The following is a 6,947-nucleotide window of genomic DNA, read 5'->3' on the forward strand; positions in this document are numbered from 1 at the left end:
GATTCAATACTAACAGGAAGTTGTGGTTGCTTTGAAGGGTTGTGATTTGCTGATATACGTTTCACCTTTGCACTACACTGCCTCCTATGGGTTGGGCATATTCTTTACAACGCTCTGTGGTGAACATCACCGGGTTCATGTAGACGATCATTTTCTCTATCCGAACATGTATGTACGGCGATATTTTTTTGCGCGGATATTCGTTTTTTCAAACACCAGGCTACGTGTGTACAGGGCCTTAGTTGAGTCAATCAGGACTTGAAATTACTTTTTATTGTTTATATTCAGCAGGTTTTTAAATCCCATCAGTTTACTGACTGACAGACTGAAACTACTTCTGACCTGTTGATTTCTCCAAACAGCTGGACTTCGGATTCATTACTCAGCTCTGATTGCCCTTCATTGTTATTTCTTTATTTAATAACTGATTGATTGATTATTTGCTCCTGTTGGTATCAGATTAGGTCAGGGCCTCCATCAGACTTTAAAATAAAGGAGTCTGACCACTTTTTTTTTACGTCTTTGGAACTTCAGCAGACAAATCAGGAGGAAGGCACTGCCAGGAATAAATTTGCTAAAAAGGTAAAAATATGTGCAAATATTTGGTTGTATGCAAAGATTTTTTGTTTATATGTATTAAATGTATAATCTATTTTTATGCATTTTCAGTTTGGTTCCCAGATTTGCCGTTTGCACATTAAACCTCGCTGTCATGGGTAACTCAGCATCCACCAGCTTCAGTGCTCCTGTTCCCAAGAAACTGTCCCGGGGTCGACAGAGGGACGACAAGGTCAAGCTCAAGGACTTCTTGACACAGCAGGAGGAGGATCTCTGGAATGTCAAAGTAAAGCAAAGTTTGTCTGTGAAAAGAATTCGTCTCACTCAGAGCATCAGTTACGTTGACCTGGATATCCAAGAGAATAAGAAAATGTACCCAACTGGAGAGGAGATCATAAATCCTGCCTTCATTGTGGACCCGGCTCCATAAGTTTTGCATTTGCCGTTTGGCAAAACTTTCCTTTGAGTTTGAAGAGCAACCTGCAAACTGTTGCGTGGTATTACTGGAAGATGAGAGGTTCACCGCAAACATCATCTCAACTCTAGGTTTTATATTTATTTATTTTAAGTTTGAACTTGTGAAAGGAAGCTAAGCCACAGTGCTAATACCAGGCAAACAACTTCACTTTTTACTTGCCTCACTGGAGAAAAGGTTTTTTTTTTTTTTTGCTTTGTGTAAGGTCTGAGTCTTAAGGTTCAGCTTGATGTACCAATAAATACAATGTTTTTATTGGCTGTTAGCATCAAATGAGCAAAGGGAACCCAGTGCTTACGCAAAGCTGCATCTGTGAAACAATCAAGGTCGGTTAATTTTTTTAATAATTTTATTTGCATGCTGTATAATTTGTATCTTTTAATGCCACTGAATTCAAACAGTACCATGTCTTTGTAAATCATGACTTACTTTATTATAACTTAGTTTGCACCTTTTCAAATCTCATCACTGAGGCAAATCTGTTCACAAGTTTGGTATAAGACTGATTGTGCCAAAAGGATCGAAACAAAAATATATACAGTAGAAACTACAAAAATATACTGAAGCATGATTTACAAAAACGATGATTTACATACTGATGTTACTGTAGCATTGCTGATTATTGAAGTTACCATGTTGAGTCATGCAGACCTTGTACAGTGATGGTGGAAGTTTGTTCAATGCTTTAAAAGTCAGCCAGAACAATGAAACTCAGGAGGACTTCAGCCCAAGTGTTTAAAACTGGACACCAAGAGCTGAACTCATGGAGACGGAGGAGCAATCGCTGCAAAACTGGAACTCTGCTGTTGAATCTGTTAAGACGACAAGACCTTGGTGGAATGAAGGACTTCATGATAGACTTTTTTTTTATTTTTAACTTCACATGGTATCAGCCTGGGACTGAAGAGAAATCAACATCCTGCTTATTTTCTTCTCAACTCTTCTTTGTGAATTCAGCCTCAACTCTATAAACATCACGGCTTTATGAGAGGAACTGAATTTTTTGTTGTTGTTGTTCAATGGTTTGTTCAGATTTAGAGATCATTGTGCACAAGTCCTTGAATAAACTTAAAGCCTGCACATTGTTTTTCTTGTAATCGGTCATTTTGGATGTTCTGTGAAACGGTAATTGTGGCGGAGTTCTTAAAAACAACTAAATTAAATGTTGCTAGTATAATTTGTTGCAGCCTGAAGCCACTTTGTGCATGTAGGGATGGGCCTTCCCTGTCTGTGCACCCTTGTCTCATTATTCTTAATTGATTCCACCTCCTGTTCCCAGCTGTTTGTAATCTCGTCCTGTCTGTCTGTGTATTTAAGCCTGTCTGTGATTCTTGTCCTTTGTTGCATCATCATTGGGTCTACCCTGTCCTGTCTTGTGTTCCATCTGTATCTCCTAAGAGTGAGTTGCTGCCACGTCAGCCATTTTGATTTATATTTATTAAATATCTTTTTTGTATCTCCTGGCTCCAGAGTGCTTGTCTACACATTGGGGTTCACCCTTGCCTGCTTAAATCCTGACAGTGCACAAATGAGTTTTGACCTTCTCATCACATGAACACAGTGAGGTCTGGAGACAAAAGAGCAAATTCAGTTTTTGTTAACAGAATTAAAAACTGGTTAAAAAGCTCTAAAACAATTTAATAAAAATGGCTTGAGGATCTAAAACATGTAAAAGAGTTACACAAAACTGATTTCACAACCATTTAGCAAGGAATAGTTCCAGCACAAGGGTGAACACCAGCAAATCAGGCCGACGACCCACTTCCTTGTTTAGTGTAATGTATATCATATACTGCTTCTTTTTATAATTTATATTTTTGCTATTTTTGGGTGTAACTGGGACCCTGAGTACACAATTTCGTACCACCTAATGTACCACATGTGATGCAAATGATAAACTTAACTTGATGGTTTAGAATATTGACACTGATCTGTATCTCATGTGGATGGGACTAAGAGCTTCTTACCAGTATTGTCATCATTTACTCCTGCTGGTGTGGAGGACTGAGTGACTGATTTACTTTGATTTTACATTAAGACTTGAGCTGCAGTGACTGAACAATTGGTGAGTCTGCACATCCCAGCATTAAGGCACATCTAAAAAAATGTGAATATCGTGAAATAGTTCAATACTTTCTGTCAGTCATTTCTGAAAGTCCATCCATCCATTTTCTTTACCCGTTTATTCCATTTTGGGTCACGGGGGTCGCTGGTGCCCATGTCCAGCAATCACTGTGCGAGGGGCGGGGTACACCCTGGACGGGTCGCAAGTCCATCACAGGGCTACATAGAGACAAACAACCATTCACTCTCTCACTCACACCTAGGGACAATTTAGAGTTACCAATCAGCCTAACATGCATATTTTTGGTCTGTGGGAGGAAACCGGAGTACCCGGAGAAAACCCACGCATGCACGGAGAGAACATGCAAACTCCACCCAGAAGGCCCCTGGACCGGGGTTTGAACCAGGGACCTGCTCGCTGAGAGGCAGCAGCTCTACCAGTTGCGCCACCGTGCTGCCCATTTCTGAAAGTGAAATTCATAAATTAATTATGCAAAGTGAAATATTTTAAGCCTTTATTTTTAGTAGTTTGATGATTATGGCTTAAAAGAATGGAAAAATTCAGTGTCTCAGAAAATTAGAATATTGTGAAGCGGTTCAACGTTGTAAACTCCTGGTGTCACACCCTGATCAGCTGATTAACTCCTATGAGCTACAAATGTCTCATTCCTCAAGTTCAGCCACTCCTGAATCAGAGACAACATCAGAAGCATCTTACCTGCTGAGGAAAGAACTGGACTGGTTCCAAGTGGTCCAATGTCCATTTTTCAGATAAAAATAAAATTTGCATTTCATTTCAAGGTCTCAGAGTCTGGAAGAGTGAAGAGACCCAGAATCCATGTTGTTTGACGTCCAGAGTGAAGTTTCCAGAGTCCGTGATGATGTCATCTGCTGGTATTGGTCCAGCAGGTTTTCTGAAGTTAACTTTTTCACAATATTCACATTTTTTAGATGCACCTGTACATCCACATCCTGATCATTACCAAATAATCCTACTGGGACCCACCACGTTGACACCTCGCTGCAGACCTGACAGACAGACGTGCAGGGACGGAGCTGAGCAGCGGAAAGTATCCTCTTTCTGTCTTTCCAACCTGATCCTGAGTGTTCAGCTAAAATAGGCACAGGACCCATGTGCTCTCTCCCAGTCAATGATAGTCCAGCAGTCATTAAGTTCAAGGGAAGGAGCTATTTATAACAGGTGTCGTTGATGAGCTCAATGACAAAGCCAAGACAAAAACACAATGTTCACACCAAACACATCAAAACATGCAACTTCAAATTTAAATACTGAAATCACACTTGTAAACATCTACAAACCAAACCTAATAAAGTAAAGAATAAACGTATCCAAAACATCCCGACTGTGACACTGACAGTGCAATTAATTTGATTTTTGAGGCCCATCCATGCCACAAAAGAAGGCCAGTATTAATCAGAGCTGTTATCAGTGAAAGGAGACGGACTGTTAACATTTGTAGATGCATCTGACAAGAACCTTTGGATTATACATACAACAACAAAACGCTGAGAAGGAAACTATTAGAAGTCAGATATCTCTTCATTCCTGACTGTAATGAGTCACTGGTTTTTATTAAGTGATACTTTTTAGAAACAAAGGGTTTAATGGAAAATAATAAAGCTGAAATGAACACTGATGTTGTCAAACTACCTCAATGTTTTAACCACGTCTTAACAGGTTAATAAACTCTCGTCAGACGTTTCCCGTTAAATGTTCGATTCTCTTTATTCTTAAACAGGAATAAGTTTAAGGATTCTAACCCTTAAACTAAGAACTGGTTCAGATCGAGTCAGAGCGGGACCAAAGTGGACTGGTGTTGTCTTAAAACAACTCAAATGTTTCACAGCAGACTGTTCAAATTCTGTTGACATTGTTTTAAGCTTTTTATTGCCATTATTTTTGCACAACACAGTAATTTACGTAGAATTTGATGGGTTTTGTAAGAATAAAATGAGCAGCGGCAGCAGCTAGCTGTGGCTCTTGAGGCACATCCTGCAGGAATATCAGAATATTTCTGCTGAAAACGTTCAGGTTTATGATGCAGCCTTCGCCCGAACTGCAATGATGTTTTAACGTTTTAAGATGGCAGCTGTCCACTTGGGTCAGAATTCAGCTGGTTTTTCAAACTGGAGTTGTTAAAAAAAAACATCTACAATGTGTAAGATATTAAAAGTTTACACCTTTTACAAAGTCCAGTTGAATACTTGTTTTGTAAAGCTGACTTAGCCAACTGCAGCATTTAATTTTAATTTCAGATACATTTTTATTGTCCAAGTTTTAGAAATACTGTATGTTCTTATTTGAATAAAGTCTAGAAAATAGAGAAGGAATTCTGACTGTGCTACATTTCATCCAATGGGTGTTGATAGCTGGGGGTGATAAACACACAAAGTCTGATGTAGCATGATAAAATGTTTCAGTAAATGTGCAAATGGTGGTGTAGATCACGAGCTGTGTGAATAAAGAGGCATTCTAATTTTAAGGCCTAAAAGCACACCCGGTCCATGTGAGAAATGTTTCAAATATGCAACATTTTGGATAAGTGCTTTATTTAAAGTGGAACAGAAACTTGACACATCATGTGTCATGGCACAGAAATATCTGCAGAAACACGCATCTGGTTCATCTTTTTCACCGGCAGGCTGGATCCTGAGAGGATGGGTGCTTCAAGATGGGCTTTGTTTTCCATACTTCTTTTGTTTAAAGGTATGATTTGTTGTATAAAATGTAGATGTCGTTCTAATTTACAAGATGCAGTTCTGAACATTTTATTTCACCACTTGTTCCTGTACTTTACTGTAGTTGGTGTCATTAAATCCTCACCATGGACAGCTACGCTGCCATCCTCAGTGAAAGGTCTGAGTGGGTCCTGCGTGGTGATCCCGTGCTCGTTTACTTATCCAAATCCAGAGACGAAACTCACTCAGTTCACAGGAATTTGGATGGATAATAACGGCTTCATCTTTCACCCACGGCAATCTGAAATGCAGCAGAAGTACCGGACTCGGACGAAGCTGGTGGGAGACGCTGCACATAAAAACTGCTCTCTGATGATTGACCCCATTCAACCCAGCGACACAGGCCCTTTCTGGTTCAGGATTGAAATGAAAGGCTACGACAATTTTTCATACAAAGAAAAAGTCTCTATTTCAGTGATGAGTAAGTAAATCAGCTTCAAAGTGCATCGGCAAAATGTTTCTCCGGTGTGACCAAGGGGATATTTAACACTCTGCATGTCTGAGTTCTTCTGATTTAGTATGGATATAATAAATTGCATAGAAGAACTAAACACTTCAGGCACATTTACCATGCTGTCTTTATATTTTTTAATTGTTGTCTGTTGTCATCACTTTGTTAAAATCAGGTCTCTCTTGTAAATGAGTCCCCGATTCTCAATAGGATTAACCTGTCTAAATAAAGGTTGAATGAATTAATAAAATTTTACAACATTTGCATACACAAAATTAAGAGTCTAGAATTTCTAGATGGAATCCAAATCAGCCCCTGCCTTTCAGGCCAGTTTTAAACTAGGATCATTGTGATCATCTTGATCATCTTTTAGAACCAAGGTAGGCTTTTTGTCTTTTTTTTGCTTGTCCACAGCAGCTCAGAGTGACAGATCCTGGCGAATGGAGATGGCAATTATATCCACTACTGGGTGCAATGGCGGAGCCAGGGGGTGCCCATGGTGGCCTTTGCCACCATAGTCTAATCAATCACTGTACCGGCCACCCCAATCATTTCAGGAAACTATACTTTTAATCAATATAAAAACTAGAAGTCATAGTTTCCTTACATGAATGGGGTGACTGGTTTACAGACCCCCCC

Source organism: Nematolebias whitei, chromosome 5 (genome assembly GCF_014905685.2).
Source record: "Nematolebias whitei isolate Nwh7 chromosome 5, NemWhi1, whole genome shotgun sequence".
In the NCBI taxonomy this organism is placed as follows: Eukaryota; Metazoa; Chordata; class Actinopteri; order Cyprinodontiformes; family Rivulidae; genus Nematolebias; species Nematolebias whitei.